At 50.1% G+C, this 13,440-nt stretch overlaps 11 non-coding genes across 11 annotated transcripts; all 11 read left to right on the top strand.

The window, feature by feature from the left end:
• The first annotated feature begins 217 nt into the window (after window positions 1–217).
• On the top strand, window positions 218–336 carry LOC126323372 (5S ribosomal RNA). The gene has a single exon (XR_007559507.1). It is a non-coding gene; the product is annotated as a 5S ribosomal RNA (ribosomal RNA).
• A 1,146-nt stretch (window positions 337–1,482) lies between these two features.
• LOC126323370 (5S ribosomal RNA) lies at window positions 1,483–1,601 on the top strand. The gene has a single exon (XR_007559505.1). It is a non-coding gene; the product is annotated as a 5S ribosomal RNA (ribosomal RNA).
• A 1,146-nt stretch (window positions 1,602–2,747) lies between these two features.
• On the top strand, window positions 2,748–2,866 carry LOC126323369 (5S ribosomal RNA). The gene has a single exon (XR_007559504.1). It is a non-coding gene; the product is annotated as a 5S ribosomal RNA (ribosomal RNA).
• A 1,146-nt stretch (window positions 2,867–4,012) lies between these two features.
• LOC126323368 (5S ribosomal RNA) lies at window positions 4,013–4,131 on the top strand. The gene has a single exon (XR_007559503.1). It is a non-coding gene; the product is annotated as a 5S ribosomal RNA (ribosomal RNA).
• Window positions 4,132–5,277: 1,146 nt separating this feature from the next.
• LOC126323367 (5S ribosomal RNA) lies at window positions 5,278–5,396 on the top strand. Its single transcript, XR_007559502.1, has one exon. It is a non-coding gene; the product is annotated as a 5S ribosomal RNA (ribosomal RNA).
• A 1,146-nt stretch (window positions 5,397–6,542) lies between these two features.
• LOC126323337 (5S ribosomal RNA) lies at window positions 6,543–6,661 on the top strand. The gene has a single exon (XR_007559478.1). It is a non-coding gene; the product is annotated as a 5S ribosomal RNA (ribosomal RNA).
• Window positions 6,662–7,807: 1,146 nt separating this feature from the next.
• Window positions 7,808–7,926, top strand: LOC126323366 (5S ribosomal RNA). The gene has a single exon (XR_007559501.1). It is a non-coding gene; the product is annotated as a 5S ribosomal RNA (ribosomal RNA).
• Window positions 7,927–9,072: 1,146 nt separating this feature from the next.
• LOC126323365 (5S ribosomal RNA) lies at window positions 9,073–9,191 on the top strand. The gene has a single exon (XR_007559500.1). It is a non-coding gene; the product is annotated as a 5S ribosomal RNA (ribosomal RNA).
• A 1,146-nt stretch (window positions 9,192–10,337) lies between these two features.
• On the top strand, window positions 10,338–10,456 carry LOC126323364 (5S ribosomal RNA). Its single transcript, XR_007559499.1, has one exon. It is a non-coding gene; the product is annotated as a 5S ribosomal RNA (ribosomal RNA).
• Window positions 10,457–11,602: 1,146 nt separating this feature from the next.
• On the top strand, window positions 11,603–11,721 carry LOC126323325 (5S ribosomal RNA). Its single transcript, XR_007559466.1, has one exon. It is a non-coding gene; the product is annotated as a 5S ribosomal RNA (ribosomal RNA).
• A 1,146-nt stretch (window positions 11,722–12,867) lies between these two features.
• Window positions 12,868–12,986, top strand: LOC126323336 (5S ribosomal RNA). The gene has a single exon (XR_007559477.1). It is a non-coding gene; the product is annotated as a 5S ribosomal RNA (ribosomal RNA).
• The last annotated feature ends 454 nt before the right edge of the window (window positions 12,987–13,440 follow it).

Genomic DNA, 13,440 nt, shown 5'->3' with positions numbered 1-13,440 from the left:
CTACAAGAGATGGATACTTTGTCGAACAAACGAATGACAGGCGGTGCAACGAGCAGCTGTGTTGTGCGTCTGACCCACGTGGCGGCGCGCCGCACAGCGCGTCGCCTTCGAGGTGGAAGGACGTGCTTTGCGTCAAATGTGCCACCGAAAACGGAGATTGCGTGTGTTGGGAGGAGAGGCGAAGCCTTCTTCTGCCGTGCGGCTACTGTGTAAGGACGCCAACGGCCATACCATGTTGAATACACCGGTTCTCGTCCGATCACCGAAGTTAAGCAACATCGGGCCCGGTTAGTACTTGGATGGGTGACCGCCTGGGAACACCGGGTGCTGTTGGCTCCCTCTCTTCTTTTAAATTTTATGTCACTACACCTGCCAGTCCTCTTTTCATACAAACTCTCAGGTGCGACAAAGATGCTTCCACAAGCATTTTAAACCACTGTATTAAACGTAAGATGTGAAATTACAGCAATGAACTCAGTTTGAACAAGAATGCGCGGAGGAAGAGTGCTAGGAACTCGTTGAAAATAACGAAACACTGCGAATCGACGGATGTGCTCTTAAAATGCGTCAGAGCCTACTGTTTTGTAGGAGCGCTAAATTCCAATTTTGTAGCAGTGCACAACGGCAAACTTGTAAACAAAAATTTACCTTTCGTCGCTACAAGAGATGGATACTTTGCCGAACAGCCTGTGTCTTGTGTGCATGTTTTCGCACCTTTCCACGGCACGGCGCAGCACAGAGCGGCTCTGGTAGCTCCGAACGGCCGCACACGGCGCCTCGGACACGTCGGTTCGGCCCGCGCCCATCTCGCAGATGCTTCTCGTACTTGTGCTGTCATATGGACCACGACCCGAGCGGCAGCGAGCGGCAGTCGAGCAAAGTCGGGACAAGTCGGGACGGAAGGGGACAGCCGAGAATGCACCGTGCGAATTACGCAAATATCTGGAAGCGCGACGCGTGTCAGGCAGGTGAGACCGCTTCCCTCTGTCTTCATTTCTTGCTTTCTTGTCACTACCCCTGCCAGCCCTTTTTTCATGCTACCTTTCTCATGTGACATAGATGCTTCCATACTGATTTTAAACTATCGTAAGATACGATATTAAGGAGCTCAATTTGAAAAGAGTGCGCCAAGGAAGACTTCCAAAGAGTCTCTGGAAATAACAAAACAGTGTGAAGTGACAGAAATGTTGTGAAATACGTCAGGGCATATTGTTTTGTAGCAGTGCACAACGGCAAATTTGTAAACAAAAATTTACCTTTCGTCGCTACAAGAGATGGATACTTTGTCGAACAAACGAATGACAGGCGGTGCAACGAGCAGCTGTGTTGTGCGTCTGACCCACGTGGCGGCGCGCCGCACAGCGCGTCGCCTTCGAGGTGGAAGGACGTGCTTTGCGTCAAATGTGCCACCGAAAACGGAGATTGCGTGTGTTGGGAGGAGAGGCGAAGCCTTCTTCTGCCGTGCGGCTACTGTATAAGGACGCCAACGGCCATACCATGTTGAATACACCGGTTCTCGTCCGATCACCGAAGTTAAGCAACATCGGGCCCGGTTAGTACTTGGATGGGTGACCGCCTGGGAACACCGGGTGCTGTTGGCTCCCTCTCTTCTTTTAAATTTTATGTCACTACACCTGCCAGCCCTCTTTTCATACAAACTCTCAGGTGCGACAAAGATGCTTCCACAAGCATTTTAAACCACTGTATTAAACGTAAGATGTGAAATTACAGCAATGAACTCAGTTTGAACAAGAATGCGCGGAGGAAGAGTGCTAGGAACTCGTTGAAAATAACGAAACACTGCGAATCGACGGATGTGCTCTTAAAATGCGTCAGAGCCTACTGTTTTGTAGGAGCGCTAAATTCCAATTTTGTAGCAGTGCACAACGGCAAACTTGTAAACAAAAATTTACCTTTCGTCGCTACAAGAGATGGATACTTTGCCGAACAGCCTGTGTCTTGTGTGCATGTTTTCGCACCTTTCCACGGCACGGCGCAGCACAGAGCGGCTCTGGTAGCTCCGAACGGCCGCACACGGCGCCTCGGACACGTCGGTTCGGCCCGCGCCCATCTCGCAGATGCTTCTCGTACTTGTGCTGTCATATGGACCACGGCCCGAGCGGCAGCGAGCGGCAGTCGAGCAAAGTCGGGACAAGTCGGGACGGAAGGGGACAGCCGAGAATGCACCGTGCGAATTACGCAAATATCTGGAAGCGCGACGCGTGTCAGGCAGGTGAGACCGCTTCCCTCTGTCTTCATTTCTTGCTTTCTTGTCACTACCCCTGCCAGCCCTTTTTTCATGCTACCTTTCTCATGTGACATAGATGCTTCCATACTGATTTTAAACTATCGTAAGATACGATATTAAGGAGCTCAATTTGAAAAGAGTGCGCCAAGGAAGACTTCCAAAGAGTCTCTGGAAATAACAAAACAGTGTGAAGTGACAGAAATGTTGTGAAATACGTCAGGGCATATTGTTTTGTAGCAGTGCACAACGGCAAATTTGTAAACAAAAATTTACCTTTCGTCGCTACAAGAGATGGATACTTTGTCGAACAAACGAATGACAGGCGGTGCAACGAGCAGCTGTGTTGTGCGTCTGACCCACGTGGCGGCGCGCCGCACAGCGCGTCGCCTTCGAGGTGGAAGGACGTGCTTTGCGTCAAATGTGCCACCGAAAACGGAGATTGCGTGTGTTGGGAGGAGAGGCGAAGCCTTCTTCTGCCGTGCGGCTACTGTATAAGGACGCCAACGGCCATACCATGTTGAATACACCGGTTCTCGTCCGATCACCGAAGTTAAGCAACATCGGGCCCGGTTAGTACTTGGATGGGTGACCGCCTGGGAACACCGGGTGCTGTTGGCTCCCTCTCTTCTTTTAAATTTTATGTCACTACACCTGCCAGCCCTCTTTTCATACAAACTCTCAGGTGCGACAAAGATGCTTCCACAAGCATTTTAAACCACTGTATTAAACATAAGATGTGAAATTACAGCAATGAACTCAGTTTGAACAAGAATGCGCGGAGGAAGAGTGCTAGGAACTCGTTGAAAATAACGAAACACTGCGAATCGACGGATGTGCTCTTAAAATGCGTCAGAGCCTACTGTTTTGTAGGAGCGCTAAATTCCAATTTTGTAGCAGTGCACAACGGCAAACTTGTAAACAAAAATTTACCTTTCGTCGCTACAAGAGATGGATACTTTGCCGAACAGCCTGTGTCTTGTGTGCATGTTTTCGCACCTTTCCACGGCACGGCGCAGCACAGAGCGGCTCTGGTAGCTCCGAACGGCCGCACACGGCGCCTCGGACACGTCGGTTCGGCCCGCGCCCATCTCGCAGATGCTTCTCGTACTTGTGCTGTCATATGGACCACGACCCGAGCGGCAGCGAGCGGCAGTCGAGCAAAGTCGGGACAAGTCGGGACGGAAGGGGACAGCCGAGAATGCACCGTGCGAATTACGCAAATATCTGGAAGCGCGACGCGTGTCAGGCAGGTGAGACCGCTTCCCTCTGTCTTCATTTCTTGCTTTCTTGTCACTACCCCTGCCAGCCCTTTTTTCATGCTACCTTTCTCATGTGACATAGATGCTTCCATACTGATTTTAAACTATCGTAAGATACGATATTAAGGAGCTCAATTTGAAAAGAGTGCGCCAAGGAAGACTTCCAAAGAGTCTCTGGAAATAACAAAACAGTGTGAAGTGACAGAAATGTTGTGAAATACGTCAGGGCATATTGTTTTGTAGCAGTGCACAACGGCAAATTTGTAAACAAAAATTTACCTTTCGTCGCTACAAGAGATGGATACTTTGTCGAACAAACGAATGACAGGCGGTGCAACGAGCAGCTGTGTTGTGCGTCTGACCCACGTGGCGGCGCGCCGCACAGCGCGTCGCCTTCGAGGTGGAAGGACGTGCTTTGCGTCAAATGTGCCACCGAAAACGGAGATTGCGTGTGTTGGGAGGAGAGGCGAAGCCTTCTTCTGCCGTGCGGCTACTGTATAAGGACGCCAACGGCCATACCATGTTGAATACACCGGTTCTCGTCCGATCACCGAAGTTAAGCAACATCGGGCCCGGTTAGTACTTGGATGGGTGACCGCCTGGGAACACCGGGTGCTGTTGGCTCCCTCTCTTCTTTTAAATTTTATGTCACTACACCTGCCAGCCCTCTTTTCATACAAACTCTCAGGTGCGACAAAGATGCTTCCACAAGCATTTTAAACCACTGTATTAAACGTAAGATGTGAAATTACAGCAATGAACTCAGTTTGAACAAGAATGCGCGGAGGAAGAGTGCTAGGAACTCGTTGAAAATAACGAAACACTGCGAATCGACGGATGTGCTCTTAAAATGCGTCAGAGCCTACTGTTTTGTAGGAGCGCTAAATTCCAATTTTGTAGCAGTGCACAACGGCAAACTTGTAAACAAAAATTTACCTTTCGTCGCTACAAGAGATGGATACTTTGCCGAACAGCCTGTGTCTTGTGTGCATGTTTTCGCACCTTTCCACGGCACGGCGCAGCACAGAGCGGCTCTGGTAGCTCCGAACGGCCGCACACGGCGCCTCGGACACGTCGGTTCGGCCCGCGCCCATCTCGCAGATGCTTCTCGTACTTGTGCTGTCATATGGACCACGGCCCGAGCGGCAGCGAGCGGCAGTCGAGCAAAGTCGGGACAAGTCGGGACGGAAGGGGACAGCCGAGAATGCACCGTGCGAATTACGCAAATATCTGGAAGCGCGACGCGTGTCAGGCAGGTGAGACCGCTTCCCTCTGTCTTCATTTCTTGCTTTCTTGTCACTACCCCTGCCAGCCCTTTTTTCATGCTACCTTTCTCATGTGACATAGATGCTTCCATACTGATTTTAAACTATCGTAAGATACGATATTAAGGAGCTCAATTTGAAAAGAGTGCGCCAAGGAAGACTTCCAAAGAGTCTCTGGAAATAACAAAACAGTGTGAAGTGACAGAAATGTTGTGAAATACGTCAGGGCATATTGTTTTGTAGCAGTGCACAACGGCAAATTTGTAAACAAAAATTTACCTTTCGTCGCTACAAGAGATGGATACTTTGTCGAACAAACGAATGACAGGCGGTGCAACGAGCAGCTGTGTTGTGCGTCTGACCCACGTGGCGGCGCGCCGCACAGCGCGTCGCCTTCGAGGTGGAAGGACGTGCTTTGCGTCAAATGTGCCACCGAAAACGGAGATTGCGTGTGTTGGGAGGAGAGGCGAAGCCTTCTTCTGCCGTGCGGCTACTGTATAAGGACGCCAACGGCCATACCATGTTGAATACACCGGTTCTCGTCCGATCACCGAAGTTAAGCAACATCGGGCCCGGTTAGTACTTGGATGGGTGACCGCCTGGGAACACCGGGTGCTGTTGGCTCCCTCTCTTCTTTTAAATTTTATGTCACTACACCTGCCAGCCCTCTTTTCATACAAACTCTCAGGTGCGACAAAGATGCTTCCACAAGCATTTTAAACCACTGTATTAAACATAAGATGTGAAATTACAGCAATGAACTCAGTTTGAACAAGAATGCGCGGAGGAAGAGTGCTAGGAACTCGTTGAAAATAACGAAACACTGCGAATCGACGGATGTGCTCTTAAAATGCGTCAGAGCCTACTGTTTTGTAGGAGCGCTAAATTCCAATTTTGTAGCAGTGCACAACGGCAAACTTGTAAACAAAAATTTACCTTTCGTCGCTACAAGAGATGGATACTTTGCCGAACAGCCTGTGTCTTGTGTGCATGTTTTCGCACCTTTCCACGGCACGGCGCAGCACAGAGCGGCTCTGGTAGCTCCGAACGGCCGCACACGGCGCCTCGGACACGTCGGTTCGGCCCGCGCCCATCTCGCAGATGCTTCTCGTACTTGTGCTGTCATATGGACCACGACCCGAGCGGCAGCGAGCGGCAGTCGAGCAAAGTCGGGACAAGTCGGGACGGAAGGGGACAGCCGAGAATGCACCGTGCGAATTACGCAAATATCTGGAAGCGCGACGCGTGTCAGGCAGGTGAGACCGCTTCCCTCTGTCTTCATTTCTTGCTTTCTTGTCACTACCCCTGCCAGCCCTTTTTTCATGCTACCTTTCTCATGTGACATAGATGCTTCCATACTGATTTTAAACTATCGTAAGATACGATATTAAGGAGCTCAATTTGAAAAGAGTGCGCCAAGGAAGACTTCCAAAGAGTCTCTGGAAATAACAAAACAGTGTGAAGTGACAGAAATGTTGTGAAATACGTCAGGGCATATTGTTTTGTAGCAGTGCACAACGGCAAATTTGTAAACAAAAATTTACCTTTCGTCGCTACAAGAGATGGATACTTTGTCGAACAAACGAATGACAGGCGGTGCAACGAGCAGCTGTGTTGTGCGTCTGACCCACGTGGCGGCGCGCCGCACAGCGCGTCGCCTTCGAGGTGGAAGGACGTGCTTTGCGTCAAATGTGCCACCGAAAACGGAGATTGCGTGTGTTGGGAGGAGAGGCGAAGCCTTCTTCTGCCGTGCGGCTACTGTATAAGGACGCCAACGGCCATACCATGTTGAATACACCGGTTCTCGTCCGATCACCGAAGTTAAGCAACATCGGGCCCGGTTAGTACTTGGATGGGTGACCGCCTGGGAACACAGGGTGCTGTTGGCTCCCTCTCTTCTTTTAAATTTTATGTCACTACACCTGCCAGCCCTCTTTTCATACAAACTCTCAGGTGCGAAAAAGATGCTTCCACAAGCATTTTAAACCACTGTATTAAACGTAAGATGTGAAATTACAGCAATGAACTCAGTTTGAACAAGAATGCGCGGAGGAAGAGTGCTAGGAACTCGTTGAAAATAACGAAACACTGCGAATCGACGGATGTGCTCTTAAAATGCGTCAGAGCCTACTGTTTTGTAGGAGCGCTAAATTCCAATTTTGTAGCAGTGCACAACGGCAAACTTGTAAACAAAAATTTACCTTTCGTCGCTACAAGAGATGGATACTTTGCCGAACAGCCTGTGTCTTGTGTGCATGTTTTCGCACCTTTCCACGGCACGGCGCAGCACAGAGCGGCTCTGGTAGCTCCGAACGGCCGCACACGGCGCCTCGGACACGTCGGTTCGGCCCGCGCCCATCTCGCAGATGCTTCTCGTACTTGTGCTGTCATATGGACCACGACCCGAGCGGCAGCGAGCGGCAGTCGAGCAAAGTCGGGACAAGTCGGGACGGAAGGGGACAGCCGAGAATGCACCGTGCGAATTACGCAAATATCTGGAAGCGCGACGCGTGTCAGGCAGGTGAGACCGCTTCCCTCTGTCTTCATTTCTTGCTTTCTTGTCACTACCCCTGCCAGCCCTTTTTTCATGCTACCTTTCTCATGTGACATAGATGCTTCCATACTGATTTTAAACTATCGTAAGATACGATATTAAGGAGCTCAATTTGAAAAGAGTGCGCCAAGGAAGACTTCCAAAGAGTCTCTGGAAATAACAAAACAGTGTGAAGTGACAGAAATGTTGTGAAATACGTCAGGGCATATTGTTTTGTAGCAGTGCACAACGGCAAATTTGTAAACAAAAATTTACCTTTCGTCGCTACAAGAGATGGATACTTTGTCGAACAAACGAATGACAGGCGGTGCAACGAGCAGCTGTGTTGTGCGTCTGACCCACGTGGCGGCGCGCCGCACAGCGCGTCGCCTTCGAGGTGGAAGGACGTGCTTTGCGTCAAATGTGCCACCGAAAACGGAGATTGCGTGTGTTGGGAGGAGAGGCGAAGCCTTCTTCTGCCGTGCGGCTACTGTATAAGGACGCCAACGGCCATACCATGTTGAATACACCGGTTCTCGTCCGATCACCGAAGTTAAGCAACATCGGGCCCGGTTAGTACTTGGATGGGTGACCGCCTGGGAACACCGGGTGCTGTTGGCTCCCTCTCTTCTTTTAAATTTTATGTCACTACACCTGCCAGCCCTCTTTTCATACAAACTCTCAGGTGCGACAAAGATGCTTCCACAAGCATTTTAAACCACTGTATTAAACGTAAGATGTGAAATTACAGCAATGAACTCAGTTTGAACAAGAATGCGCGGAGGAAGAGTGCTAGGAACTCGTTGAAAATAACGAAACACTGCGAATCGACGGATGTGCTCTTAAAATGCGTCAGAGCCTACTGTTTTGTAGGAGCGCTAAATTCCAATTTTGTAGCAGTGCACAACGGCAAACTTGTAAACAAAAATTTACCTTTCGTCGCTACAAGAGATGGATACTTTGCCGAACAGCCTGTGTCTTGTGTGCATGTTTTCGCACCTTTCCACGGCACGGCGCAGCACAGAGCGGCTCTGGTAGCTCCGAACGGCCGCACACGGCGCCTCGGACACGTCGGTTCGGCCCGCGCCCATCTCGCAGATGCTTCTCGTACTTGTGCTGTCATATGGACCACGACCCGAGCGGCAGCGAGCGGCAGTCGAGCAAAGTCGGGACAAGTCGGGACGGAAGGGGACAGCCGAGAATGCACCGTGCGAATTACGCAAATATCTGGAAGCGCGACGCGTGTCAGGCAGGTGAGACCGCTTCCCTCTGTCTTCATTTCTTGCTTTCTTGTCACTACCCCTGCCAGCCCTTTTTTCATGCTACCTTTCTCATGTGACATAGATGCTTCCATACTGATTTTAAACTATCGTAAGATACGATATTAAGGAGCTCAATTTGAAAAGAGTGCGCCAAGGAAGACTTCCAAAGAGTCTCTGGAAATAACAAAACAGTGTGAAGTGACAGAAATGTTGTGAAATACGTCAGGGCATATTGTTTTGTAGCAGTGCACAACGGCAAATTTGTAAACAAAAATTTACCTTTCGTCGCTACAAGAGATGGATACTTTGTCGAACAAACGAATGACAGGCGGTGCAACGAGCAGCTGTGTTGTGCGTCTGACCCACGTGGCGGCGCGCCGCACAGCGCGTCGCCTTCGAGGTGGAAGGACGTGCTTTGCGTCAAATGTGCCACCGAAAACGGAGATTGCGTGTGTTGGGAGGAGAGGCGAAGCCTTCTTCTGCCGTGCGGCTACTGTATAAGGACGCCAACGGCCATACCATGTTGAATACACCGGTTCTCGTCCGATCACCGAAGTTAAGCAACATCGGGCCCGGTTAGTACTTGGATGGGTGACCGCCTGGGAACACCGGGTGCTGTTGGCTCCCTCTCTTCTTTTAAATTTTATGTCACTACACCTGCCAGTCCTCTTTTCATACAAACTCTCAGGTGCGACAAAGATGCTTCCACAAGCATTTTAAACCACTGTATTAAACGTAAGATGTGAAATTACAGCAATGAACTCAGTTTGAACAAGAATGCGCGGAGGAAGAGTGCTAGGAACTCGTTGAAAATAACGAAACACTGCGAATCGACGGATGTGCTCTTAAAATGCGTCAGAGCCTACTGTCTTGTAGGAGCGCTAAATTCCAATTTTGTAGCAGTGCACAACGGCAAACTTGTAATCAAAAATTTACCTTTCGTCGCTACAAGAGATGGATACTTTGCCGAACAGCCTGTGTCTTGTGTGCATGTTCTCGCACCTTTCCACGGCACGGCGCAGCACAGAGCGGCTCTGGTAGCTCCGAACGGCCGCACACGGCGCCTCGGACACGTCGGTTCGGCCCGCGCCCATCTCGCAGATGCTTCTCGTACTTGTGCTGTCATATGGACCACGACCCGAGCGGCAGCGAGCGGCAGTCGAGCAAAGTCGGGACAAGTCGGGACGGAAGGGGACAGCCGAGAATGCACCGTGCGAATTACGCAAATATCTGGAAGCGCGACGCGTGTCAGGCAGGTGAGACCGCTTCCCTCTGTCTTCATTTCTTGCTTTCTTGTCACTACCCCTGCCAGCCCTTTTTTCATGCTACCTTTCTCATGTGACATAGATGCTTCCATACTGATTTTAAACTATCGTAAGATACGATATTAAGGAGCTCAATTTGAAAAGAGTGCGCCAAGGAAGACTTCCAAAGAGTCTCTGGAAATAACAAAACAGTGTGAAGTGACAGAAATGTTGTGAAATACGTCAGGGCATATTGTTTTGTAGCAGTGCACAACGGCAAATTTGTAAACAAAAATTTACCTTTCGTCGCTACAAGAGATGGATACTTTGTCGAACAAACGAATGACAGGCGGTGCAACGAGCAGCTGTGTTGTGCGTCTGACCCACGTGGCGGCGCGCCGCACAGCGCGTCGCCTTCGAGGTGGAAGGACGTGCTTTGCGTCAAATGTGCCACCGAAAACGGAGATTGCGTGTGTTGGGAGGAGAGGCGAAGCCTTCTTCTGCCGTGCGGCTACTGTATAAGGACGCCAACGGCCATACCATGTTGAATACACCGGTTCTCGTCCGATCACCGAAGTTAAGCAACATCGGGCCCGGTTAGTACTTGGATGGGTGACCGCCTGGGAACACCGGGTGCTGTTGGCTCCCTCTCTTCTTTTAAATTTTATGTCACTACACCTGCCAGTCCTCTTTTCATACAAACTCTCAGGTGCGACAAAGATGCTTCCACAAGCATTTTAAACCACTGTATTAAACGTAAGATGTGAAATTACAGCAATGAACTCAGTTTGAACAAGAATGCGCGGAGGAAGAGTGCTAGGAACTCGTTGAAAATAACGAAACACTGCGAATCGACGGATGTGCTCTTAAAATGCGTCAGAGCCTACTGTTTTGTAGGAGCGCTAAATTCCAATTTTGTAGCAGTGCACAACGGCAAATTTGTAAACAAAAATTTACCTTTCGTCGCTACAAGAGATGGATACTTTGCCGAACAGCCTGTGTCTTGTGTGCATGTTTTCGCACCTTTCCACGGCACGGCGCAGCACAGAGCGGCTCTGGTAGCTCCGAACGGCCGCACACGGCGCCTCGGACACGTCGGTTCGGCCCGCGCCCATCTCGCAGATGCTTCTCGTACTTGTGCTGTCATATGGACCACGACCCGAGCGGCAGCGAGCGGCAGTCGAGCAAAGTCGGGACAAGTCGGGACGGAAGGGGACAGCCGAGAATGCACCGTGCGAATTACGCAAATATCTGGAAGCGCGACGCGTGTCAGGCAGGTGAGACCGCTTCCCTCTGTCTTCATTTCTTGCTTTCTTGTCACTACCCCTGCCAGCCCTTTTTTCATGCTACCTTTCTCATGTGACATAGATGCTTCCATACTGATTTTAAACTATCGTAAGATACGATATTAAGGAGCTCAATTTGAAAAGAGTGCGCCAAGGAAGACTTCCAAAGAGTCTCTGGAAATAACAAAACAGTGTGAAGTGACAGAAATGTTGTGAAATACGTCAGGGCATATTGTTTTGTAGCAGTGCACAACGGCAAATTTGTAAACAAAAATTTACCTTTCGTCGCTACAAGAGATGGATACTTTGTCGAACAAACGAATGACAGGCGGTGCAACGAGCAGCTGTGTTGTGCGTCTGACCCACGTGGCGGCGCGCCGCACAGCGCGTCGCCTTCGAGGTGGAAGGACGTGCTTTGCGTCAAATGTGCCACCGAAAACGGAGATTGCGTGTGTTGGGAGGAGAGGCGAAGCCTTCTTCTGCCGTGCGGCTACTGTATAAGGACGCCAACGGCCATACCATGTTGAATATACCGGTTCTCGTCCGATCACCGAAGTTAAGCAACATCGGGCCCGGTTAGTACTTGGATGGGTGACCGCCTGGGAACACCGGGTGCTGTTGGCTCCCTCTCTTCTTTTAAATTTTATGTCACTACACCTGCCAGTCCTCTTTTCATACAAACTCTCAGGTGCGACAAAGATGCTTCCACAAGCATTTTAAACCACTGTATTAAACGTAAGATGTGAAATTACAGCAATGAACTCAGTTTGAACAAGAATGCGCGGAGGAAGAGTGCTAGGAACTCGTTGAAAATAACGAAACACTGCGAATCGACGGATGTGCTCTTAAAATGCGTCAGAGCCTACTGTTTTGTAGGAGCGCTAAATTCCAATTTTGTAGCAGTGCACAACGGCAAACTTGTAAACAAAAATTTACCTTTCGTCGCTACAAGAGATGGATACTTTGCCGAACAGCCTGTGTCTTGTGTGCATGTTTTCGCACCTTTCCACGGCACGGCGCAGCACAGAGCGGCTCTGGTAGCTCCGAACGGCCGCACACGGCGCCTCGGACACGTCGGTTCGGCCCGCGCCCATCTCGCAGATGCTTCTCGTACTTGTGCTGTCATATGGACCACGACCCGAGCGGCAGCGAGCGGCAGTCGAGCAAAGTCGGGACAAGTCGGGACGGAAGGGGACAGCCGAGAATGCACCGTGCGAATTACGCAAATATCTGGAAGCGCGACGCGTGTCAGGCAGGTGAGACCGCTTCCCTCTGTCTTCATTTCTTGCTTTCTTGTCACTACCCCTGCCAGCCCTTTTTTCATGCTACCTTTCTCATGTGACATAGATGCTTCCATACTGATTTTAAACTATCGTAAGATACGATATTAAGGAGCTCAATTTGAAAAGAGTGCGCCAAGGAAGACTTCCAAAGAGTCTCTGGAAATAACAAAACAGTGTGAAGTGACAGAAATGTTGTGAAATACGTCAGGGCATATTGTTTTGTAGCAGTGCACAACGGCAAATTTGTAAACAAAAATTTACCTTTCGTCGCTACAAGAGATGGATACTTTGTCGAACAAACGAATGACAGGCGGTGCAACGAGCAGCTGTGTTGTGCGTCTGACCCACGTGGCGGCGCGCCGCACAGCGCGTCGCCTTCGAGGTGGAAGGACGTGCTTTGCGTCAAATGTGCCACCGAAAACGGAGATTGCGTGTGTTGGGAGGAGAGGCGAAGCCTTCTTCTGCCGTGCGGCTACTGTATAAGGACGCCAACGGCCATACCATGTTGAATACACCGGTTCTCGTCCGATCACCGAAGTTAAGCAACATCGGGCCCGGTTAGTACTTGGATGGGTGACCGCCTGGGAACACAGGGTGCTGTTGGCTCCCTCTCTTCTTTTAAATTTTATGTCACTACACCTGCCAGCCCTCTTTTCATACAAACTCTCAGGTGCGAAAAAGATGCTTCCACAAGCATTTTAAACCACTGTATTAAACGTAAGATGTGAAATTACAGCAATGAACTCAGTTTGAACAAGAATGCGCGGAGGAAGAGTGCTAGGAACTCGTTGAAAATAACGAAACACTGCGAATCGACGGATGTGCTCTTAAAATGCGTCAGAGCCTACTGTTTTGTAGGAGCGCTAAATTCCAATTTTGTAGCAGTGCACAACGGCAAACTTGTAAACAAAAATTTACCTTTCGTCGCTACAAGAGATGGATACTTTGCCGAACAGCCTGTGTCTTGTGTGCATGTTTTCGCACCTTTCCACGGCACGGCGCAGCACAGAGCGGCTCTGGTAGCTCCGAACGGCCGCACACGGCGCCTCGGACACGTCGG

This window comes from Schistocerca gregaria, unplaced genomic scaffold (genome assembly GCF_023897955.1).
Source record: "Schistocerca gregaria isolate iqSchGreg1 unplaced genomic scaffold, iqSchGreg1.2 ptg000856l, whole genome shotgun sequence".
Taxonomy (NCBI): Eukaryota; Metazoa; Arthropoda; class Insecta; order Orthoptera; family Acrididae; genus Schistocerca; species Schistocerca gregaria.
This window is presented reverse-complemented; position numbering and strand designations above follow the sequence as displayed.